Raw genomic sequence first — 26,147 nt, 5'->3', positions numbered from 1 at the left:
AGGTGCCAGGGCCTGTAAATCAAATGCTACTAGTGGGCCTGCAGCACTGGTTGTGCCACCCACATAATCATGTCTCTGACCTGCCACTGCAGTGTCTGTGTGTGCAGTTTTAACTGATAATTCGACTTGGCAAGTGTACCCACTTGCCAGGCCCAAACCTTCCCTTTTCTTACATGTAAGGCACCCCTAAGGTAGGCCCTAGGTAGTCCCAAGGGCAGAGTGCAGTGTTTGGTTAAGGTAGGACATATAGTAATGTGTTCCATATGTCCTGACAGGGAAATATTGCTAAATTTGTTTTTCACTGTTGCAAGGCCTGTCCCTCTCATAGGTTAACATGGGGGCTACCTTTAAATCTGATTAAAGTATAGATTCCCTTTGGGAGCAGAAGAACATGTGGAGTTTGGGGTCTCTGAGCTCACAATTTAAAAATACATCTTTTAGTAAAGTTGATTTTGAGATTGTGCGTTTGAAAATGTCACTTTTAGAAAGTGAGCATTTTCTTGCTTTTACCATTTCTGTGACTCTGCCTGTTTGTGGATTCCCCGTCTGGGTCAGATTGACAGTTGGGCTGGTTGCACCTCACACTAGACAGTGACACAAAGGGAACTGGGGTGTAATCTGCATTTCCTGATGGGCCATCTGTGCTAGGAGGGAGGGGAGGAGTGGTCACTTACACCTGAAAGGGCTGTGCCTGTAGTCACACAATGCAGTCTCCGACCCCCTGGTGAGTGTCTGGGGCCTGGCCTGGGCAAGGCAGGATTTCACATTCAGAAGAGACTTTACTTTGAAGTAGGCCTACTTCAAAGGAGAAATTGGGTATAAGAAGGGCACCCAAAACCACAGACTTTAGAAACACTTCTGGAACCAAGAGGAACCTCCGCCTGGTGAAGAGCTGAATAGCTGAGGAAGAAGAGCTGCCCTGCCTGTGACTATGCTTTGTGGAGCTATCCTGCAGTTGCTGCTTCTGCCAGAGTAAGAGGGCAAAGATTGGACTTTGTGTGCCTTCCATCTTGAGAAGAAATCTCCAAGGGCTTGATCTAGAGCTTGCCTCCTGTTGTTTGAAGTCTCAGGGACAGCAAAGACTTCTCTCTGCCAGCACCTGGAGTCTCTAGAGAGACTCCTACTCTGCCCTGTGGTGCCCATCTAGTTGCTGGGACCCTGAAAGGAGAAGCTGGCAGCCTAAAGACAAGAAAATCCACGCACAGAGCGGCGTGCGGGGAAAAGATTGACGCAAATCCGATCTGTGGCTGAAAAAACGACGCGCCGCCGCAGCTGAGAAACGACGCTCACAGGAAAAGCGACTGAAGAATCGATGCACGGAGTAGGAGAAACGACACGCAGCATCGCTGACGGAGGCTGGAAGATCACAACCTGCGCTGCAGGATTTTCAGATCATCGTGCGGCTGGATTTTCGACTCACGTACCGCCGTGCAGAGTTATTTTTGACACACACCCGCCCGTGCGGGGTTATTTTTGACGCACACCAGGTACAATTTCACGCTAGCAGCGCTAGTGTGTGTTTAAAACTACTTAAAGACTCTTTTTGCATTTTTATTAATGACTTGTGTATGGTGGATTTTTATCGTTTTGGTCTTGTTTTGTTTAGATAAATATTTCCTATTTTTCTAAACCTGTGTTGTGTCATTTTGTAGTGTTTTCATTAAGTTACTGTGTGTGTTCGTACAAATAATTTACACCTAGCACTCTGAAGTGAAGCCTACTGCCCTGCCAAGCTACGAAGGGGGTAAGCAGGGGTTAGCTGAGGGTGATTCTCTTTTACCCTGACTAGAGTGAGGGTCCTTGCTTGAACAGGGGGTAACCTGACTGTCAACCAAAGACCCCATTTCTAACACCTAGGATGTAGGTTACCAAAGGTACTCTCTAATAAAACATATCTCATAGATTAGGAATGTTTTATGTGGGTTTTGAATAAAATGTATTTTAGTATATGTAACCGCCTCTAGGAATTGTTACCAAACGTTATTTATCAGCGGTCAAAATATTAGGTAAGGTAGGTTAATATTTCGACTCAAATTAGTCCTCCAGATCCTAAAATGTAAACAATAGTGTCAAACAATGTTTTTTCCTTTCTTATCTTTATTTCTGCATTGTTATTTTAATATGAAACACAAAAAGAACTAGCGATGCACTTGTTCCTCCATCCAAAAACCCAACAGTAGTGAACACCACCACCAGAAACCATGACAAGGTTAAGAGACCCACAAACCTCAGGAGCTCCTTGGACATTTGAAGTTACCCGCATGCTAATGTTGCTTTCAAATGTCCTGCAAGAGATTGTGTATGCTGGCATCTCTTGTAGGCGATTCCAAGTTTTATTAAAGATTTGAGTTTGCTCTAAGGGAGCATCAATTAAAAACAGCTGCTATAATGGAGTATCAATTATAAATAGCCCAGCTATTTCCTGTTCCCTCTGTGGGTCTTAGTTGGCTGCAAGAAAAGAGCATTTCTTGGAAGACACTTGACTCGAGATATAGTCTTGAGATGCATATTGATTTTTGATAGACAAAAATGGTCAGATAATACTTTGCATCCTCTTCTGTCTCAGCTGACAACGTGTAAGATTTTGGCATGCAATCATTTTCAAAATCTTCTTATGTTTTTGGTAAAGGTACAATTAAAAGCAAATAATCTGCCCTACTGTTGGACACATAGTAAACTACTGTTAGGAATAAGAATAGCGGACTGCTTTCAGGGCTGCATATGGTGAGTGATCCTTCTCAGTCAAGCTAACCTAAAAATAGGCTCCTAAAAGCAGGCTCGGAAGAGCAGCATGAAATTCAGTTATGAGTACATACGTAATTTGCTACTACAGATTAAAAAATGCTCCTGGGTATTTTGCTGTGCGCAAGGGAACTCACTTTTTCATGTGCTTCTCTTGAATCTTGTTTAGCAAAATGTTTGAAAAAATGTGTTGCAAAATATATATCAAATGGTTGCATGTTATGTTTCAAAGCGCATTTCTTGATGTAAACTCCTTAAATCCTCCAAAGTATGCAGCTATTGTGCTAGATCAACATCAAACTCTGTATTGAAACCTTTTCCTTGGCTGGCGTTATCTTGTCTTTGTAGCGTCTTGCTTGCAGGAGAAGTGTGCGGGTACTGCAGCTGGCTCAATACCAGTGCTTGAAATGGAAAAAATAAAGTGCAGGTACTCCGTGTGCAGAGTACCTGCTTGTTTCTGAGAAGTGCCGGTACTCTCCAATTAAAAGTATTACGTTTTTCTTGAGATGTGCAGGTACTCTCCCTCTCAAAATAAAAAAGTGCCGGTACTCAGTACCGGACAGTACCGGCCCATTTAAAGCACTGCTCAATACTGCCACTGAGGTTCATTGAGCGGAACCTTTCGTAACAGGTATACGTTTTCCAGGCGGCGATGTGGCACGGTGTAAAGTTGGGTACAGTTGGGTCCCCAAGCAGAGATGGATTTGCCCCCAAAAATCTTCCTGGTAAGGAAACATATCGGTCGCTCGTTACACTATAGTTAGAGCATGAAAGTTTTTAATCATGTGCTGAGAGATAATACATTAAAATGTTACTTAGGGCCCTGTGGACACATTTTTAGAGTTTGGAGAGTGAGGTACAAACTCCCTGTGTGGACCTTATTCCACTAAGCAGTGTAGGAGTCCAGTATGTTTAGTTCACTTTATACCTCTCTACCACAGGCAGACAGACGTAAGCTCCGTAGGACCTCCTGTCTGAATAGGAAAGTGCTTCTGATGATAAACTGAGGCCAGTGCTTAATTTGTAAATAAAACGTGACGGTACCCAAAGACCTCCTCTTAAACATGCGGCTGCTGCAATTAAATGTGCAAACACAGAATACTGAGGCAGCGTAATCCTGAAGCCATCTCGGTACCCTTCAATCTATAATCCGCCACTCCCTGCCCCTTCAGTTCACTCTTGCAGCTTTCTGCTTTCTCCTATTGTGACGCTTTTTCGTTTTTCTCTTCCTCCATCTTTCCCATGTGTATTGTTTGCTCGCATTAAATACTTGAGGCAGAAAAATAAGTGCCGGCCCTCAAAAATAATTTCCGGTGTCCCGCACCGGAAACAATAAGCACAAATTAAACACTGAGAGAGCAAGTAGGCAGCAATATCCGGCAGGCTCCTGGTGGTTGCTCCTGTAGGGTGCTTCCTTTTTGTTACAAACATCCTATTTTGTCCCATGGAGACTCACATTGCACTTACTGTCACGCTGCACACACCGAGGGGTGGCTTCCTCACAATGGGGAAGGAGAGTCACCTCCCTGGCTAAGCCAGGAGATGAAAGATAAAACGATATTTAATTATTGTTTTATCTTTCATCTGCTGACTCAGCCACCAGTGTGTTCAGGGTGAGGCTTGGCTGGCCTGTGGGAGGTGGTGGGGGGGAGGAGGGGAGCATTCACTAAGTGCGCATGTGTGTTTTGCCGGCCATCTCAGGCTGACCAAACACACATGCACACTTAAGTTTTGCCAGCCTGGCTGTATGCACAGCCAGGCTGGATAAACAGCACAGAACCCAGGCTTGTGTCTGAGCGGCAGTCTGAGCCACTCAGACCAATCCTAACAGTGCTTAAATGCTATGTTTAGCATGCAAGCAGTGCCAGGATTGCTGGGAAGCTTGTGTTGGTGTCCCAGGGAATGCTGGGACACCACAAGATGACCAGAGGAGCAACACGGCAGGAAGTGGTGGCGACGACGGGAAAAAGGTACGTTTTCTAAAATTATTATTATATATATTTTTTATTTATTCTCCCCTGTCACCCCCCCGTCCCTCCTCTTGAGATTTGTGGCGGCCATTGCTGCACACACTCCTAGTGATATTGCTCTTAAGTACAGTGGGATGGCCCCTTATATTTTGAAAAGTTCTGCAGGAGCCTTATAGCAAGATAAATGTCTACACGAGGTGTCAGAGAATGGGGTAGAATAGGTTTTGTTCTGTGTTATTACTTCCAAACCAGCCCCACATTTGCTATTCAAAACTTTTAAGGTCTAGGGTCCCACAAATGTTTTGCGGCTCTCATCCATGCAGATTTCTGCAAAAATGACTGAGGGAGCTACTTGTCATAGCCCATTGGTCAAGTGCATAAGTGCTTCATTATCCTGTTTCTAATGCCTATGTTAATTGCTAATGGACAATTAGAGAAGCTTGGCATAAAGTCAGAGTTTTCTACATTAAGTGTGTGTGTGTATATATATATATATATGTATATATATATATATATATATATATTAGCCACTAGGTAGCCATAGTTAGAACCTAGTTTCAATATAGAAAGCGTATTTTACTTGCTTATATCTTTGGCACTGCTTACAAGCCTTCACAAAACTTTCCAAAAACATTTTACAGTCACATCAGCTGCTGTCTTGAACATTTCGGGGTGATCCATCTGGGGGGGGGGGTGGGGGGGGGCTAAAAAGAGAGGGGGTCCCAAAAACATGTTTTTCCCCTTAATGTTTCCATAGGGATTTTGAATAGCCACAGCACCAACACTACTGAACGGACATACACCAAATTTGGCAGAAAGGTAGGTCCTGGTCCAGCAAGCAACCATTTTTGGTTTTGGTGTAATTCAGTTCAGTAGTATAGTCTATTTTTATAAATTGATGTCAGTGTTGTGTGACTTTCTTATTTTATTGTTTGGTGCTTCTAAATGCTTTAAAGTAATTCCTTTGTTTAAGGCTTGTTATTTGAAGCCAAAGCTACCCAAGGTTGAGCTGAAGCCTGACAGTATTGTGAGTGTATTACACTATAAGGTAACATAACCATACCATATAATACTGTTGGAAAATTGATTATTGGTAAGGGCAGGTAAGTACCTACAGTTAGCAATAGGCCACTAACCTCCACTTAAGTCCAGTTAGGTCTCAATAAATTAATCCCAGCTCAACCCTTGGTAGCTTGGCAACAAGCGACAAGGCTTAACTTAGGAGGCAAATGTGTAAAGCATTTAAAAATCACAAAACAGTAAATAGGTAAAACACAAAACCCAATAAAAATCCAACACCAATTCATAAAGATAGATTATATTTTTATCTTTAAAATTAGACCAAAACAAATAAGATCAGATAAGAAGAACTGGAGATATTAATTTTAAAGAATTACTGTTTTCTAGCGCATAGAAATGAAAAGCGCCAATCTGGTCATCTGGTTGCACCTCGACTGGGGCAAAGTCAAAGTTTAAGGCAGACCAAGATAGAGCTCTGCTCGGCTTCAGCAAGCGGGAGGCCTTGATCAAAAGTTTACCTTCATTTTCTTGAAGATTTTCTTCAGCGTGACCAAGTCGCCAGTCCAATCCGACCTCCTGGACCTCTTTCTCGGATACACATCACGGGAGCCCTCGGTGGAGGTTTCTACCTTCGGACTTAGTAATTTTTTTTAGATGAAAATCCTTCCACCGGGGCAAACCTGAATCTTGATCCGACGTCCCTGAAGCCCTCTTTGGATACATTGCCTGGGAGGTCCTGGTAAACCTTCTACGTTCAGACGTAGTCACTTTTTGGGAGATTTTCTTCATCAGGACGAACCTGCAAGTTAGGCCGGGTCGCGGTTGAGGCAAGCCGGCCAGAGTTGTGGCGGCGGGTCGGTCCCTTTATGGAGCTTTTTTTCAAAAAGTTCTCCAAACTTCTGGATTTCCAGAACGTCTTTGGACATTCTTTTGGTGTTCACAGCTCACCCCAAGGTTCCAGAAGCTCGTAGTTGCTCCTTGAGAGTGTGGACTACAACTCTTAGAATGCACCTGGCTCACACTCCAAAACGGCCATTGGACAGTGGTCAGCTGGTCGGTTTCTCCAGGATCTGAGGCAGGGATTCTGGTTAGCAATTTTCCACCTGTAGCAAACAGGGAGTTCCTCCTTGAACCAGTTGAAGTCAGGCAAAGTTCTTCTTGTGGTTGAGCCCAAGTGTGCAGCTGGTGCAGTCCTTCAGAGTTCAGTGTCCAGGTGCAGGTCAGGGGTCCACAGGGCAGTCCTTCTTCTCCTGATGTTCTTTCTCGTTGGAATCTGGTAGGGATCTGAGGTGTGGGTGCAGGTCTGCCAGTTTAATCCTTGCTACTGGGTGAAAAACAGGGGGTCCTGGTTCTCCAATCAGGTGCCAGGTCCTTCCCTTTGTGATGACCACTTCCTGGGAAGTGTGGTAAAAATCAATCCCAGGGAGCAACATTCCTCAAAAATTCATCATGGTTGAAACTGATTTTTGGAGGTTACATCTGGCTGACCCCACTCACTGGTGTGATTAAAAATCTCAAACCCTTCTCTGGCCCTCTCATAATCTCAAGAGGGCACCTAAGTGTCTGGGGTTGCAGGAAGTGAGGGAGGTGCTGGACTACTCCAACTGTCCTTCCCTGCCTTTAGAGACCAGTGTGGCAGACCTCCCCCTTCCAGCTTCTCCATCTGCTGAAGAGAGTTCTCCTCCTACACGCACATTCATTTGTGTTCAGCCCAGGCAACCTCACACCTCATCAAGACAGCCAGACCAGACCGCCAGAGGCTGGCCAATCAGAGCAGAGCACTACAGGGCTGGAGTTGGCAACCTTTTAGGTAGAGTTTAAAACTCTTTACCTGAACAAATAATATTGAATCCAACAATTGTAAGTTGTGGGATTTATTATAACAATTCATTTGATACCAAAGTTGAGGTATCTGACACTTAAGGGGACTTTATAAATTAAAATAAAGTCTCCCCATTCTAGCCTATAGAGACTATTCACTACAATGAGGGAAAAACAAATGTGGCTGTTTTACCTCACCAGGGCTTATAAAACTATTTTTATAAGGTCCCTGCTTATTATTATATGGCACCCAGCCCTAGAGGCACCTAGGGCACACTGGGCACACCTTAGAGGTGACTTTTATGTAAAAATAAAGTTGTTTAAGACTTTGGAAGTACTTTTAATTCCAAAGTCGAATTTGCATGTAACTTTAATTTAAAAGCAGCCAGCAAGGCAGGTTTGCCTTTAAAATTACACTGGACACCTCAGCAGTGCACCTATGGGTGCACTACTTATGCTGGGGTCCCTAAACCTACAAGCCCTACTGTTAACTAGGGACTAGGTTGACATAGCCAATTATAATTAGCCTAGTTATCATATTCATTTTACACAGAGCACAGGCCCTGGGACTTGTTAGCACTATCCAGGGCACCATCAGAGTCAGTAAAACACCATCAAAAAGTGAAAAATGGGGGCAAAAAGTTAGGAGGCCTCTGCAATCAGCCCTGTTTTCTCACAAATACACACAATCTTCACATGGACCAACTGGATAACTGAGTAGGAGTAATTTGCAAGGCATTCAACTGTATCAGTTTATTCCAACATCAGTCATGAAATTAGAATTGGTACTATCACTTTCCAAATAAAATATTTCATAGGGCACTGTGCTAGATTCTTGTCACGTTCAAGTGTTCTTTAAGATATGCATGTGAAACATAGCACAGAAATGAATATCATGAAAATCAAAATACTGATCATGGATTTCCCTCAGGGTATGGAAGTAGATCTAAGTGTGCTTTCACACATCCTCTACTGCTAAGTTTGCATTTGACTTACTTCGAAAGTTGGTCAAGCCCAAAAACATTTCAGTAACGTAAAGAATCTATAAAACTGTTTCAGTGATAGTTTTTATTCTGCTATAAGTTTTGATCTTTAATGAAAAGTTCTAACATCAACTTCAATAGATCTCTGCAGGGACTCCAAAAAAGAGATTCAGATATCACAGAGGGTGCAGTTCCTGCACACTAACCTATGTTTCAACCTGAGGAAAGTGTAGTACATCACACAAGCCATGAAAGGGTTTAAATGGCACCCCTACCTCGATATTTCAAGGAAAACATGACATAAGTACATTCTAAGGTAATCCAGACAGTCATTTAAAAAGAAGGAAGCACAGAGAGTAAAGAATCAGAGTACAAGGTGTATAGAGCATCAGGATCCAACTTCATGGTCCCACCCAATAAAACATATTTCAGGAAGACCCTACAAATCACCCATTTCCATTAAGCTTTTTCAACAACCTGCCCATTGTCATGACCGTCTCCTTTGCTAAGGAGTAGTTTAACCCCATAGTACTGTATCGTGCCCCACTGTCTTCCCAGACTCCCTGTAATCTGACTCCAACAAGAAAACATGATATCTGCAGCCTTCAGGGTGTAGGTGTCATCTGTTTAAATGTTTCTGCACAAACTAAGTGGACATACGTCACTATCTTGGCAATATAAAAACATATAAATACATATACCTACTATTAGAAATGGGGTTTCTGGTTGGTTAGGGAATGCAACTAAGTCAGGCAGAACCCACCCACTCTAGTCAGGGCGAGGGAGTTACACACCCAAGATAACCCCTGCTCACCCCCTTGGTAGCTTGGCACGAGCAGTCAGGCTTATCCCTTAGGCAATGTGTAACGCATTTGCAACACACACAACACACATGACACACTATCCCCAACACAAAGGAAACACAACACCAAGTTATATAAAAATAAACTGTATTGTACACAACTTCATTAGACCAAACACAGCATGTCAGTAATACCCTGATACCCAAGCGGTTGTCAGAATGTTACACAATACTGTTACTCAGCAGAAATCAGCATTAGTTACATATAACACACAGGTTACTCATTCTGCAAAATAAGCAGTAGTCAGGATAAACATTACTATAGAAATGCACTTATCATAAAAGTATCATAAATGCCCATCCCAGGAACATTAGAAAACATATTGCAAGTCATAAAAACATATCAGCATAGCGTGCCCATAAAAGGACCATTAGCAAATATATGGCACATCATAAAAGAAACAGGGTAACATGCAATGGCCATACTGGCCATACAATAAACATCAGGAAAATACAGGCCAGGCCTGGGCAGCAAACATCCCAGTTTAACTGTCACCAAAAGTACCTGTTTTGATTGATGAAAGGCACCTCAAGTGCCACGAAGTAGAAAAAGGAGGCCCCCGGCGGTCCTCTGTGCTCAAACGGGGGTCGTTTGCTGATCTGGGGGAGGGGGGCAGCATGCACCCCCTCGGCTTCTTATAACGGGGCCCCTCCTGGGGCTCGTGCCCTAACTGGGCGCCCGCAATCTCTGTCAAATCTGCAATGCCAAAACTCTGACAAGGGGAAAAAGGAAGGGGCCTTGCGGTGCAGGGGGCCTCCGATGAAGCTTCCTCCCTGCCCGCAGTGCACTCAACAGAAAATGGGGCCCAGTGGAGCGGGGGCCCACCGATGAGGCCTCCACCTACCTCTTCCAAGGGCTCTTGCACCCGAAGTAGGACATGTAAAAGTTTACTGTTAAACATGCCTTTACTGTGAAAAGGTTTGAAAAGCTATTTTGACTGTATAAGGATTAGCTGTTCTATAGGAAAGCATTGGGATGCAATAATACATTTAACATAATTATCTTCAACTAGGAAACAGCTACAGCGTTAAATTTTTGTACTTTTTGAAATATTTATTCCAAGCCCAATTCACTGGTGATGTCAGATTTGTCATAAATATTTGGGAAAAGGTACTTTTTGAAAGTTACCTTTTCCCTGTCTAAACGTTCTAAGGGTTAGTTTGCATGAGCTACAACTGCTACTCACGAGCTGAATAGCCCCCTTGATGTGGTGTGAACTTGGTCCCAAAGCTGAGACAAATGCCTTGGGTGTGGGGAATTGTTCTGTTCCTCTGGCAGGATGACCATCTGGGCTATGCTCAGGAATTGAATTAACTTCAAAGTGGTCTACTCTGTCACAAGCACATACAGTAACACCTGGGCCTCCCCCCTCCATTGTCCCTCTAGTCAGCCAGGTACTAATCACAGCGGGAGAAGAGGTGCCCCCAGAATTGGTTTTGAACAACCACAAAGACAGGGTTGGTCATTTCCCTGGCCACACTTCTAAGGTGGGCACAGGAGTTCTTCACGGGGAAAGAACATTTCTGCTATCTTGGTTTTAGGGAGAGATGGTCACTTTGAGGCTGTTTGTAGCAGGGCACAGAGGAAATGCTGCAGAATTGAGTAGGGTAATCTTGTGAACTTTTACCCCATTGGTTAATAAGCGGCCAGGAGTTCCCATACCCACAGGCTGGTACCAGGCATGAATGTCTCACTCACAGTACACTCCTCACAACACTTTCTGGACCTGTGAAAAAAACAGAAGAGGACTAGACCTGCTGCCTGTGATCTGAAAGGAGCATAGAAGTCTGGAACTGCTCTCCTTCTTGTACCTAGGACAAAGAAGTAGACTCCAAGCACATCCAACAAAGTTGCATTGTCAGACATTATGGTTGCACCTACTCAGAGCTGTTCTGCAGGAGCAAATCAGATTCAGCTGGACCTCACAGAGAAGGTATACTGACTACTAGAGCCATCTCAGCTACAGCCTGTAGCCCTACCCCAGTGGAAAAATCTAAGGGCCATATTTATACTTTTTGCTGCAAAACTGCGCCGGCGCAGTTTTGCGTCAAAAATATTACAGCCGGCTAACGCCATTTTGGTGCGCCGTGCGGGAGTCAAATTTATACTTTGACGCACGGCGCCGCAAACCACAGGTGGGAGTCATTATTTTTGATGCACACCGCAGCGTCAAGTCGTAAAGCAAAACGACGTTAACGCAGCGGAAATGACTGTGGGCCGATTTACGACCCCGCAAACCGGATATGCGCTGTTTTTGACGCAATAGCGTAAAAAAAAAAACACTGCCATTTCACCAGAGGAGAGCCAAAATGCATCCCAGATGCCACTACAGACCTCAGGAAGATGACAGCAGACCAGGAACCAGCCAGGAGGACCCACACAAGAACCAGGACACTTTTAAGAAGAAAAGAAAGTGTCGCTTCAATGCAGAGGAGCAGGAAATTCTGGTTAAAGAGGTGACGGAACACCAGCACCAACTGTTTGTCACCTCAAAGTTGCCAATCAGTAGGAGAGAGGCAATTTGGCAACAAATTGTTGACAAAATTAACAGTGCGGCTGAAGTACGCAGAACTGTCATTGAGTGTAAGAAACGCTGGCATGACTGCAAGCGCAGGACCAAGGAAAAGATGACCAGGAACAGGAAGGCAGCACTGCAGCCTGGAGGTGGGAGTCCAGCACACCAGGAGGCCCTGGACCATATGGAGGAGATGGTCGCAGCCGTCATCCCTGAGGAGATCGTCACAGGGATTCAAGGACAGGACAGCACAGACTACCAGGAGACAACACACATGCAGGGTAAGTCACATGGGGAATAATAATGCAATAATGTCAACTGTGAGCGAGGGGGGATAGTGACCACAAAATGCATCAAAGTCATCTTATACATTGAGTGGCATGGGTAAAGGGGCACGGCAGGGGGGTATGGCCCGTTCTGAGAAGACCTGGGGCACACCATTACACAACACCAACAACAGTCCCATGGGGGCATGCTGTCATGCCAACGATGGAACAAAGGTAAAGCCACGCCAGGAGGGAAGGCCACAACGTCAAACTGACATCCCAGCACACGTCAGCCACCATACCCCCTACATTAACTAGGGCCCTATTAACAACCTCTAGCCATACCGACAACTGGAATGTAACCGCGACAACAGTTGCCACTACCACCTCCGCTCTGTGTGCAGCTCAAGTAGCCAATGACAGTCACCTCCCCACGGATCATACACACCTAAATTAGGGGGTTAAGATGACAACTTCAACAATCCCCAGAAAAAAGACAAAGGCCCCAGTACTGTCAAATGTCAATGCCCATAGTTGTCGCAAACATCAGCCAATGTAAACAACAATAGGAGCTACACAGCACTAAGGTCACACCCATGCTGCATATGTCAGGGTCCATCCTGTGCCTGGGTAACAATGCAACATCCCAAATGTCATACTGCTCAGACAACAGCATTGAGGGGGGGACACATGCAACTGGTCACTGAAATACACCTGCACAGTCAGAGGAGGAAATAGGACACTGATACGACTATCAGGGCAATCCAATGTAACACACATTCCCCAACATCAGCAGTACACATTACCAATGTCAACATCCATATCGGATCACAACATTGCTATGCATAGGATATGCCACATGTCAAATACATTTAAGTGGATGTGAAAGATCAGAGATTGGGGCAGGTCCAGATTGTTAAGTGTGCTGCCAGGGCCATCAGAACACCCACAGCCAGTGAAAGGTCTCACCATGAGAATGGATGTAGACGGAGGCTTGAGTAGGACAATAAGGTGGCAATTCTCTATTTGGCTTAAACCAACCCCTAGAGGCGATGATGCTGACAAGTCTAATTACTCAATAACATACATGTGACATGCAGGTGGGCCATAGGCCTGGAAGAATGCCCATCTGAAGGACTGGAGCAATTAACACGAAACAAGATCACAAAGTGAATTCATCAAAAGGCAGGCATGTCACATCAAAATTGCCACAACACAGACACACTAATTGTACCCTGCTTCATTGCAGAGGAAGATGCATCTCCTGCCGATATGCCTGTCCCAGATTACACTGATGACATGGATGACGAGCCGATAAACATTTCCCAGGAGACTATCCAAAAGGTCCTTGAAACCCTCCAGACCCCACCTTCAGTCACAAGGATGACCACAGAACAAGCAGCCATCACAGAGGATCCACCCACCACCCCAATTGTAAGACCTGCCAGCTCCAATACAGCTGAGGACTCTGACGACACTGGCACCAGCTTTGAGAGAACTGTAGTTGGAGTACAGCGGGAGCTGGCCAAGGAGGTGCGGGTGGGGATGCAAAATACGGCAGCCAGCCTTGAGGGGATGCGTTTGTGCATGATGTCATCTGCAGATCAGGCAGCAGCTAGGCAAGCCCTAACATCTAACTTGCAGGAACTGCAGAAAACCCAGAAGGAAATCAGCACAGCTGTAATACGGTTGACCCAACACCTACAACAGCAATCCTGTCAATGCGTGCACGAATGCAACATTGAACCCCTCAGGGCCGACCTGGCTTCCTACCATCGTGATGTGGCTGCTATTCTCAAGAACCAGCAGATACTCCTTGCTGCAGTACTGCCCTTAAAACCTTCACAGGGAGCAGCGACCGGGATGTCTGACTCCACGTCTTCTAACACTGAGGTGTGTGTTGCCCCTTCACAGCCAACAACAACAAGGACAGAGGAGGCAACACACACATCAGAAGAAGAAGACATGGAACAGATCACATTCACAAGGAAAATGACCCGGAAGCACTAGTCCCTGCCACATGGCCAACTATTACCAAGGTCCTGCGCTTTGTAACTTGCCAGTCTTGCAACAATTGTACTCAAGCACTGTTCTGCAAACCACTGTATGTCTTGTCAACCAGCCCAGTGATTGTCTCTCTCCTACTCATTGGCAAATTCTGTCCCTCTGCAATGTCTGAAACATCACCCCAGCATGTCAAAAGCATTTTGGCAAACCCTTGTGTTGGATCACAATGTAAGACGTCACTATAATGGACTCACAGTCATGGAGAATGTACAGATAGCACTACAGCACTTTTCAATAAATAGCACTTACACAACAAATCTGTCTCTGGGTAATATGACATATCAACTGTGCAGTAGATAACTGAAATGTGCCTACTGTCAAATTACGTAGCTTGTCAATACACCTGTCCTGATATTATGTAGTCAGAGAAATCTGCACAGTGCCCATGATTGCATCATACTCTGCCCATCCTGAGGGACATATCTGATGAAGTGAGAAACCATACACCATCATGCTGTGTTGGACAGAAGAATGCTTCCTCAGGGGATATCTAAGTCATCAAATAGTGGCCGCAAAATGTTGTCAACATGCAAAAATAACACATATAACAGTGCACACTAATCTAAGCAAACACTACAAAAACTGCATAAATGAAGGTGTCTGAGTTTACATACAAATAGGTAATCATGCTGAACTTGTCACAAATGATGTATGAGAGTCATGAAGACAAGAATACAAGAGCGCCAATGAGAACTCATCTTATAAGGGTGTCCTTGATCATCACACTGCAGTCAGACCTAAAACTGTTTCCCCAATACCAAGTCTGGAAGCACTGTTTGTGACGTAGAAAACACACTTATCAACAGAAACACATTGTCATCCATATTAACTGTGATTGGTGGTTGCAACGAAGGGTCGACACTTTGCAAGGTAGCTCTGGGCTAGCTGCCAATCGTACAGCTCAGTTGGGATTTGTTTGTAGCATAGGACACAAATGTAATAGTACAAGATTTATGTACACTGAATCCAAACCCACGATCAAGTACCATTCAACTCACACTATTAACGGTTAACCAAATATTTATTAGATGCTAATCACAAAAGAGGAAACTGAGGGAAAAATCTTACCTACCCTAATCTACCCTGACTACTCATTACCCACAACTGTCCCTAACTAACCTAAGCTACACTTACTTATCACATGTAACAAAACGTTCTAAACATCTACCCCCCACCCCTTATGAGACGGGACACATGGAGGACAACACATACTAACCTAAACACATACTATACTATCCTAAACAAATATATATATATATTTTTTGTTTTTGTTTTAAACACACAAGAAGCCCAACATAGCCAACCACACACCCACCCACACATTTAAGAAGTAAAAATATAAAGAATCTGGACCCCCCACCCACTAACACTAACTAAACTAACAGCCTATACTAACCTAACACTAAGCCCCCTAAGCCCACTAACTATAAGAACAAGGAAAGAGGAGGGAGGGGAGGGAATCATGTCCATCAAAAAATGTCTAGAGGTTGGCCCTCCGGAGGGTCCACTTGATAGACTTAACATGCCGGTTAATGTGGCGCACATCCCGGCTCAGGTGGCTCAACTTGCGCAGCACACGGTCCATCTTATGTTCCATGTTGTGGAAGGCTGCAGGGTCAACAGATGGAGCTGTGGCAGTCTGGGTACCAGTGGAGGAGGTCTGTGTGTCTGTGGTGCCAGGCCCAATGGGCTGTCCTGCACCGGTAGCAATGCTGGGGCCTGGAAGTCCAGCATATATAGGACCAACAGTCCCAGCTGTGGGTGGGGCCATCTGGCTTGAATTGGTGGTTGTGCTGGTGGTGGCTGTGGTGGGCAAAGTAGGACCACCCTGTGGGAAGGCTCTCCATGCCCCGGAGGCCCATTCATTGCTATATCTCCGGGCCATCCTCCTGAACCCCAACTCCACCAGCAGGATGTGCTGGTATCTCATGGCCCGGCGCTGGAATTCACGGACCTGGTCTGGAGTCATGTGTGCAGCTGTGAAGACAAAATGCAGATATTCTACATTAGCAACTGCATTGTGTGAAACAGCACAAGAAGTTAATCAGACAATACATCTACTGTACTTGTAACAGCTCATATCACAATACAGATCATTGATTGTCCCTGAGGAAGTACATGGCAGGCCAGCCTACAAAGGTCACATCACACATAGCACATTCATAACCTACAAGATGGGAAACAACTGGCTTTGACTTGCAATCTGCGTTCTGCCAGTTATCAGCTAAGAATCATGCTGCATATCCTCCGCCAAGACCTGGGCTACAAATGTCAGTGTACGGAAAGAAAAACTAAAGCCACATGGTCTGCAAGTTGTAACTGGACTTGCCAGTATAGTACCAAGTGCCAAACCTTAGTGTGTGTATACTAGGTTCCAACCAAACAGTCACATATTCACATGTATGTGTAACATACTGGTAGCATCAGTACTAGGTACCCCATTCACAAACCCATGCCCGTGTTTGAGGGTGGAGGGGTGGATAAACAACTATCAATTTCCAAACACATGTACACGAGGAGTGTATACAAAACTCCACACATGTTTGGCTCTACACACACACCACAGGTAAGGTCTATCAACAATTAGGAGTCAGCAAACCCTAGACCAATCATGGGGCCACACATGTCAGGAAATGCAGAACTTGGTACACAACATATACTTCCACTAAGGCCTGACTTACATCAGACACATAGTTGCAAGAACACCCATGATCATGAATTGCATGCACACCTAGGCCATTGCACTCAAGTTCCACATACTTGTAGCACTACATGTGGAAGTACATGCTGCTAGGAGGTTCTACCTACTGTTTCATAATTACATTGGTAAATAGGGAAGCAGATGTCTATTGGCAAGCTATTTGCTGTAGCAATCTTGGAGAATGTGGGTCTGACAGACTGACTAAATCCGAGCTGACTTCCAGTGTGACTCTTGTTGATACAAGTGTCATCCACATGATTAACCCCTGTACTCACAGTGGGGCTAACAGGAATAGCCTACAAGCCCTACATAATACCATTGGATACGCATTGGCCAACTCAAAACATGTGAGAAACTTAATTCTCACTCATGGAACAAGAGAAATGATAGCCCAACGCATCACACGTTGCTATGCGTTCAAAAAACACGAGTCCATAACCAGCAAACACAACACATAACAGACATATCAACACTTACTGGAGTGGTCGGGATCCTCAAATGTCGCCACGTCTCCCACAGTGTAGGGTGCCGGTCCACCTGCAAGGTATGGAAGGAAGAAATGTGCTCAAAATCTGTGCACAGCACAACAATTTCATAAACATATACAGGCCCGTATTTATACTCCGTTTGCGCCGAATTAGCATCGTTTTTTTTGACGCAAATTCGGCGCAAAACTAACGCCATATTTATACTTTGGCGTTAGACGCGTCTAGCGCCAAAGTATGGGCAAATAGCGTAATTTTTTTGCGTGAACGCCTTCCTTGCGTTAATGAGATGCAAGGAAGGCGTTCCCGTCTAAAAAAATGACGGCGACGCAAGATGGAGCTGTGGCAGTCTGGGTACCAGTGGAGGAGGTCTGTGTGTCTGTGGTGCCAGGCCCAATGGGCTGTCCTGCACCGGTAGCAATGCTGGGGCCTGGAAGTCCAGCATATATAGGACCAACAGTCCCAGCTGTGGGTGGGGCCATCTGGCTTGAATTGGTGGTTGTGCTGGTGGTGGCTGTGGTGGGCAAAGTAGGACCACCCTGTGGGAAGGCTCTCCATGCCCCGGAGGCCCATTCATTGCTATATCTCCGGGCCATCCTCCTGAACCCCAACTCCACCAGCAGGATGTGCTGGTATCTCATGGCCCGGCGCTGGAATTCACGGACCTGGTCTGGAGTCATGTGTGCAGCTGTGAAGACAAAATGCAGATATTCTACATTAGCAACTGCATTGTGTGAAACAGCACAAGAAGTTAATCAGACAATACATCTACTGTACTTGTAACAGCTCATATCACAATACAGATCATTGATTGTCCCTGAGGAAGTACATGGCAGGCCAGCCTACAAAGGTCACATCACACATAGCACATTCATAACCTACAAGATGGGAAACAACTGGCTTTGACTTGCAATCTGCGTTCTGCCAGTTATCAGCTAAGAATCATGCTGCATATCCTCCGCCAAGACCTGGGCTACAAATGTCAGTGTACGGAAAGAAAAACTAAAGCCACATGGTCTGCAAGTTGTAACTGGACTTGCCAGTATAGTACCAAGTGCCAAACCTTAGTGTGTGTATACTAGGTTCCAACCAAACAGTCACATATTCACATGTATGTGTAACATACTGGTAGCATCAGTACTAGGTACCCCATTCACAAACCCATGCCCGTGTTTGAGGGTGGAGGGGTGGATAAACAACTATCAATTTCCAAACACATGTACACGAGGAGTGTATACAAAACTCCACACATGTTTGGCTCTACACACACACCACAGGTAAGGTCTATCAACAATTAGGAGTCAGCAAACCCTAGACCAATCATGGGGCCACACATGTCAGGAAATGCAGAACTTGGTACACAACATATACTTCCACTAAGGCCTGACTTACATCAGACACATAGTTGCAAGAACACCCATGATCATGAATTGCATGCACACCTAGGCCATTGCACTCAAGTTCCACATACTTGTAGCACTACATGTGGAAGTACATGCTGCTAGGAGGTTCTACCTACTGTTTCATAATTACATTGGTAAATAGGGAAGCAGATGTCTATTGGCAAGCTATTTGCTGTAGCAATCTTGGAGAATGTGGGTCTGACAGACTGACTAAATCCGAGCTGACTTCCAGTGTGACTCTTGTTGATACAAGTGTCATCCACATGATTAACCCCTGTACTCACAGTGGGGCTAACAGGAATAGCCTACAAGCCCTACATAATACCATTGGATACGCATTGGCCAACTCAAAACATGTGAGAAACTTAATTCTCACTCATGGAACAAGAGAAATGATAGCCCAACGCATCACACGTTGCTATGCGTTCAAAAAACACGAGTCCATAACCAGCAAACACAACACATAACAGACATATCAACACTTACTGGAGTGGTCGGGATCCTCAAATGTCGCCACGTCTCCCACAGTGTAGGGTGCCGGTCCACCTGCAAGGTATGGAAGGAAGAAATGTGCTCAAAATCTGTGCACAGCACAACAATTTCATAAACATATACAGGCCCGTATTTATACTCCGTTTGCGCCGAATTAGCATCGTTTTTTTTGACGCAAATTCGGCGCAAAACTAACGCCATATTTATACTTTGGCGTTAGACGCGTCTAGCGCCAAAGTATGGGCAAATAGCGTAATTTTTTTGCGTGAACGCCTTCCTTGCGTTAATGAGATGCAAGGAAGGCGTTCCCGTCTAAAAAAATGACGGCGACGCAAATGCGTCGTATTTATACTCCCGGGCAAAAGTCACGCCCGGGAGGTGGCGGGTCAAAAAACCCCGCATTTGCGCCACTATTTAACGCCTGGGTCAGGGTAGGCGTTAAGGGGCCTGTGGGCTCAAAATGAGCCCACAGGTGCCCTCCCCTGCCCCCAGGGACCCCCCCTGCCACCCCTGCCCACCCCAGGAGGACACCCAAGGATGGAGGGACCCACCCCAGGGACATTCAGGTAAGTTCAGGTAAGTATAATTTTTTATTTTTTTAAAATAAAATTGGGTGGCATAGGGGGGCCTTATTTGTGCCCCCCTACATGCCACTATGCCCAATGACCATGCCCAGGGGACAGAAGTCCCCTGGGCATGGCCATTGGGCAAGGGGGCATGACTCCTGTCTTTACTAAGACAGGAGTCATTTAAATGGCGCTTCAGAATGGCGTTAGACGGCGCTAAATTTTTTGACGCTAAACTGCGTTAGCGCAGTTTAGCGTCAAAAAGTATAAATATGGGCCACAATGTGTAGGCTGAATAAGGAAACGGCAGCCATTCAGACATGATGGTACTGCATCTGATATATCATGGCCAACTTGGACATAGCATGGGTCTCCTGTGACAGTTACAGACATAGCTGCACACATACATTGGCCCTAACTATCATGTGGTTGCAAACATTCCCCGTAATTGGTGACCAGAAAAAAATATGGAGTGTAATCGTCTCATCATGTGCATCCAAGAGAAACACCCAAAGCCTGGTTACTTGAGGACTGCATTACCAGTCAAACATGCCTTGTGGCCATGACACATCAATGACACATAGGTACAATGTACAGAGGGAGGGGCAGGGACTTTTCTAAGCACCCATGTTGTTACATTTGATTCAATTGATGTGGCCCAGCTATGGTGATTTGCACCAACCATGGAGATGTGAAGCCATGTGCATACACTTGGACTGCCATCCATATTTGGAATGTGGCACAACTAACTCCAACAAGCATTCTAAGATGTTAGCTGAGGGCACCTTACACCTTTTCATGATGTTTTCAAATCCATATCTGACATGTATCCCAAAAAATCAAGGAACACAATAATCCCAAACATTCATAGTACTTCCGTGAACGCTTTCCTTCCACACTCACCAGACTCACATGTGACATATGTCTGAGCCACTTTGCTATTATCAATTGACGTGAAGGCAGCACTCATTTTCACCATCATGTAGTGATTCTAAAGTCAGTCTAGCTATTGCGTCAACAAAGTTAGCCAATATGTTGGTACATCTTTACTTCTCTGTCAATAGTACCCTATATAGACATGATTGGCTCCTTTTTAGTTTGGTTGTCTGACAAAAAGGCTGCACCAATTTACTTCATGGAAAAGTATCCTGTAAGTTTGCTGAGCACGTGCTACCTGACAGCTAGCAATTGTGATCCTTGCCATAGTGCATCAATTATCCCTTTATGTTTCCCCAGCATTACACACAGTCAGCAAGTTAGCTGACAGACATAGTACAAATCCTCTTATGTCACTACAGAGCATTTAATCATGCACATTTACATGATTAGTACTCACCAACAGTGCCACCAATCACGATTCCCAGGTGGTCCAAGAGATCCTGCTCCCTGGTGATGAGGTCAGCCCACCGGTGCTTCAGCTGGTGGTCACTCCTCTGGCTGGCATACACACGCTGCAGGTGATGCAGCACCTTTCCCCACCGGATTCTGCGCGCCTCTGTTGGATACCCCTGTATCACCCTGCCCCCTGCCTGGATCATGAGTGGCAAGAAATGGCACACAAGCCATATGAACACCCACAACACCTCTTCACCCATCCTGCCAAGACGTGGCCTACCAGACATACTGGAAAAGTGAAAGGGAATAGGGGTAAAAGAAATAGAAAGGGGGGAAAAGGGAAAAGGGGGAAAGTAGGGGTACAAATACAGATGAAAAGTAAACTTAACCACTAAAAGAGCCCAACTATCCCCAACCTAACACTACCCACAACAGACTCCCACAAACAACAAAAACACAAGATAAATGGACAAATGTAGACAAAACACAGTAGTACTGTATACAGCAACAATATTTAATTCACAAATGGACTTTACAGATAGCACACAGGACAAAAAAGCACAAAATCTCAGGACCCCACTCTCTACACAGTCACACAGTCTAGAAGGATCATAGACTGCAAAGTGAAAGTGAAAGTACACCCACTGTACATGATCTGTAAACAGGATATCCTATTACATCACTTCCTGTATGAAATGTCCCGCCTTTTTCGCGGTATGCGTCATTTTTTGTCTACCAAAACTGTATTTGCGTCATTTTTTTTACGCACAGGAGTGAAAATTAGCCTGCATCCACATATTAGTGCATGGCCTGTACAAATATCTGGATGCGGACTAATTTTCACTCCTGTGCGTCAAAATAAATGACGCAAATACAGTTTTGGTAGACAAAAAATGACACATAACGCTAGGAACGTCAAAATTTCAGTGCATTAACTGGTTTTGGGCAATTTTTCTTGTTTTTTTGTTATGTTACATTTGGGACACATCAGAGATAGGCTGATTGAAGACACTATGGTGTTGATTGAGTATGTTCACATGTGTGACATCATACTGCAGCGGACCATGATCCGCTACTCCCTTCACAGTATTTTTACGGTTGGCTGACAGAACAGTTGGTCATAAGTGTGGCCTACATATATGTGTTGCACAAATTGTGCATGTTTGGCATAAGGAGAGGATAGCAATGCGACGCACATATGTACAATACCTAAATGCCTTTGGCTCAAAGTGTGTGCTTTGGCAACTAATGTATTTGTTGACCAAGTGTGTGTGTATATCACATGAAGCATAATTGTACATATGCTTGTATGAATGTGACGTCCATGTGTCCAATCCTTAGATGCAAGACATTGTGGAAATGAGAGAGGGCATGTGTTAGTCATACATGTAGCAACATCCGTAATGTGGACTTCCAAGATTAAGGGTAACGTAGACACCACATGTGACACAGCATGCACCAGATAGATGGCAGATGCTTGTTCATGTCAATGGTCCACATTTTCAACATCCTATGTCCTAGAGTATTGGTACCAGCTTCCTAGGCACTAGTTGGTGAATCCCACAGTGAGTCATACACATGCATTGAGGAAGTGGGTACCATGTTGTTTGCACACACAGACAAGGGTGAATCTCAAATGTATGATGACACCACAGTTGAGGCCATAGAAGTGAGCCCCAACTATAAAGTGGCTGTGGTCGACCAGCATACAAGAGAGCACGTGTCCACATATTTCCAGTGATCAATTGCACATAGGTGTCTTGTTCATGTGTGTGGTCCAAATATGATCCTGTATATTGTTTGGGGTGCAATTTGTCACAGTTCGGTCCAGGACTCATCATGAGTCAGTGGCAGCTATTCCTGTATCTCCTGAGTATCTTTGGTTGATCAATGTGAGTAAAGTGGATGTGGACATGTGAACCAACATGTGGATGGTCCCACCCTGTCACTAAAGATGTGTAATAAGACAGTCAACAGGGCAACCTTGGTGTGCTGAGTGAGATAATGTCTCAGGTGTCATGTTCCGGCAGGTGTATTTACAACATTTGTACACAGGTTAGCCTCTGCAATTCCCACTGCATCTGGGAACATCATAGCCTCTGTGCTGATTATTCTGGCAGCTATTCACCACACACGGCCCATCAATATGTTGTGAGCACTGTGATTCTGTGTGTGAACTGTCATGGTCCTGACATGTGTGTGTTTTTCATGGACATTATCAGAGGTTGCTGGTTGTGCTGAAAGCCCCGTACCCAATCCCAGCCTACGGCTCTGGGACACTGTCACACTTTGTCATTCATGCATAAATGAGACCCAGACAAGGGATGGGCCATGAATTTTGCTTTTCCCAGAGCATTTTACTCAAATGGTACAGTTAAAAGGCAGATGATGCTATACAATGCATTTGTGTATGCATTGAAGAAGCACATGCCCAATACCCCCTGATGAATGAGAGGTTTGCTAACGCAATTGTGGTACATATGTAGACACAGGGATACTTTAGTGTGACGCACAGACAGATGCCAGTCAGACTGACAGAATGCAGGGTGATTCAGGATCCAGCAATTTGACAAGTTACATAATCAGTGGTCTGACTCAGACTGTTTGGAGGACAAACTGGACAGTTGATATGTCAAACTGTGTATGTCCTGTATTTTTGAAGGTGACAAATTAACCCAAGGGCTGTGTTACACAGCTTAATTAGTATCAATGCTTAACGGTGTAATTGACTAAATGGCAACTCCTATGCTGTTCCAGGCATCAGCAGGGGCAGTGCTTTTTGAAATGGGTGGTGTGCATGGAGGTGATCACAGGTGTGGGCTGCATCTGTTTCGCACCAGTCCTGTAGGTGAGATTTGCATTCTAAGGGGCAACAGACATTTTCACACGGGAAGCAATCTACAGGTGCTAACAGGGCTTTGAAACTAGAAGACAGTGTATAAATTAACCTGACGTCCATGCAGTCAGATGTACTATGACAATGGCATACCATAGGAAAGGGTGTAGCACACTGGATTGCTAATGTTGGTCTGTGTGTGTAGAGGGGGGAATATCAGAGTACACATCTTAGTACTCCAGGGACCTCTTCCGACAGCTGGGTTGTGACCAGGTGCATGGGTGTGTCAGGAGTTAGGAAATGGGCTGACATGTACATGGAATGTCATGTGTGCAATGCTGCTCATATGTGTGGCACTTGCGCTGTCTATGTTCAGCTTCTATGGAACTCTGGTCACAGATAGTCCTTGCAAATATTGGATGCAGTTGGACTTACTGCTGTCAAGGGTCTGGTCAGACATTCCTGTTACTGATGCGAAAGCACATCGACTGCCTCATGTATGAGGCTTGTTTTCCCCTTATTGAGTGATGGTGTCTTAGCTGTGTGCCATATGCTGCATTGGACCTTGATTTCAACATGTATGTGTGAAATAGGTGTGGTCCTCTGCTATTGGCCTTCAAAGGAGAAATGTACATGATATATGTCATTAACAGTGTGTGTGTGTGTGACGATTGTATGTTAGGCATCACATTAGCTCTGGGATGTTCAGTGTCCTAATCAGTTTCTCAGCAATGCTCCATGAGGCAACACTCTTATTCTGATAAGTAGAGATGAAGGTGTGCAAAAATGAATAGCCAGACCATGATATGGTGATTATTATGGGTGTTTATTTAAATTAGTTAACTAAAGTGGTGAAGGTGATTATGTTTAAAAGAAATTGTTGATGATATGTTGCCGTCTGCGTATACCAGCGGCCGTGTTCTGTAGCTCCCCCTCATGTTGCAGGCCAGCATCCTCCTCTTCCTCCTCTTCAGGCATGTGTGGCTCTGGTTCCAGGAGGGGAATGTTCCTTTTGATGCAAATGTTGTGCAATATTGCACATGTTAGGATGATCCTACAGACCATCTCCGGCGAATATAGGAGGCTACCACCAGTGATGCCGAGGCACCGGTACCTTGACTTGAGGATGCCAAAGGTCCTCTCAACAATACTGCGTGTCCTCCTATGTGCATCGTTGTAGGCACGCTCTGCAGCAGTACTCGAGTTGCCAAATGGTGTCATAATCCATGGCTGAATGCCATACCCCTGATCAGCTGCAAGAGAAAATGAATGGGATCATGTTGATGTAGCTGGCCCTATTGAAATCACCTTTCATGGCAGTAGTTGTCTTGTGTTGTCTGTGACTCTTTTGTGTTATAATGTAGCATCCTAGGCTTGTAGGATGTACCATCTGCATTGTGTTGTTTCCTTGGCTGAACAAGTGTTTGCCTGCTAACCGGTTGTCAGCAGTATGTTTTGGGATTTGCAGTACAGTGTGCCCTCCCTAGCATTGTGACTTGTATTACAGGTGTCCGTGTGTCTTCACTGGGGGTGAGATGATAGTTCCATACACATGTTAAAATTGACAGTGGTGGTAACACGTTCATATCAATGTACCCTGGACATCCCATACCTTTAGACTTATGTAATGGATTAATGTAAAGGTCATTGGGACACTTACATTTTGCAAGGTGACATTTAGGCAACTCACTCCACACGTTGTGATCTTTGACGTCTTAACATTAGGCTGTACAGTAATTTCCGATGTGTGACAGATTCAATGGTGACCTAAGAAACATGGCTAGCGATGTCACAACCTCAGTGTGTTCCTGTCCACATGTTGCTGTTGTGGTGTATGTGTTGTGTGTCCTAGAGGGTTGCTGTGCAGTGTGTATATAAGTAGGTTTTTGTACTTACCAACAAGTAGTCCATTGCCATACTGTCCATCCTGGAAGTGTTCATTGATGGTGCAGTGACGGAAGATGAAGGAGTCATGGACGCTTCCAGGATATTTAGCCACGATGTTGGTGATCAATCCATGGTGATCGACTATGGCGTGCATGTTGATGGAATGTGTGTTTTTCCTGTTGAGGTAGAGGTGTT

The 26,147-nt window shown here is 44.9% G+C and overlaps 1 protein-coding gene across 1 annotated transcript in view; it reads right to left on the bottom strand.

The window, feature by feature from the left end:
- Positions 1-26,147, bottom strand: part of ME1 (malic enzyme 1) — a 1,525,515-nt gene that overhangs the window by 906,646 nt on the left and 592,722 nt on the right. The gene's annotated exons all lie outside the window — the stretch shown is intronic.

The sequence above is a fragment of the Pleurodeles waltl genome, chromosome 5, assembly GCF_031143425.1.
Source record: "Pleurodeles waltl isolate 20211129_DDA chromosome 5, aPleWal1.hap1.20221129, whole genome shotgun sequence".
NCBI classification, from domain to species: Eukaryota; Metazoa; Chordata; class Amphibia; order Caudata; family Salamandridae; genus Pleurodeles; species Pleurodeles waltl.
The sequence above is the reverse complement of the archived record's forward strand: the minus strand, read 5'-3'. Positions and strand labels throughout refer to the sequence as shown.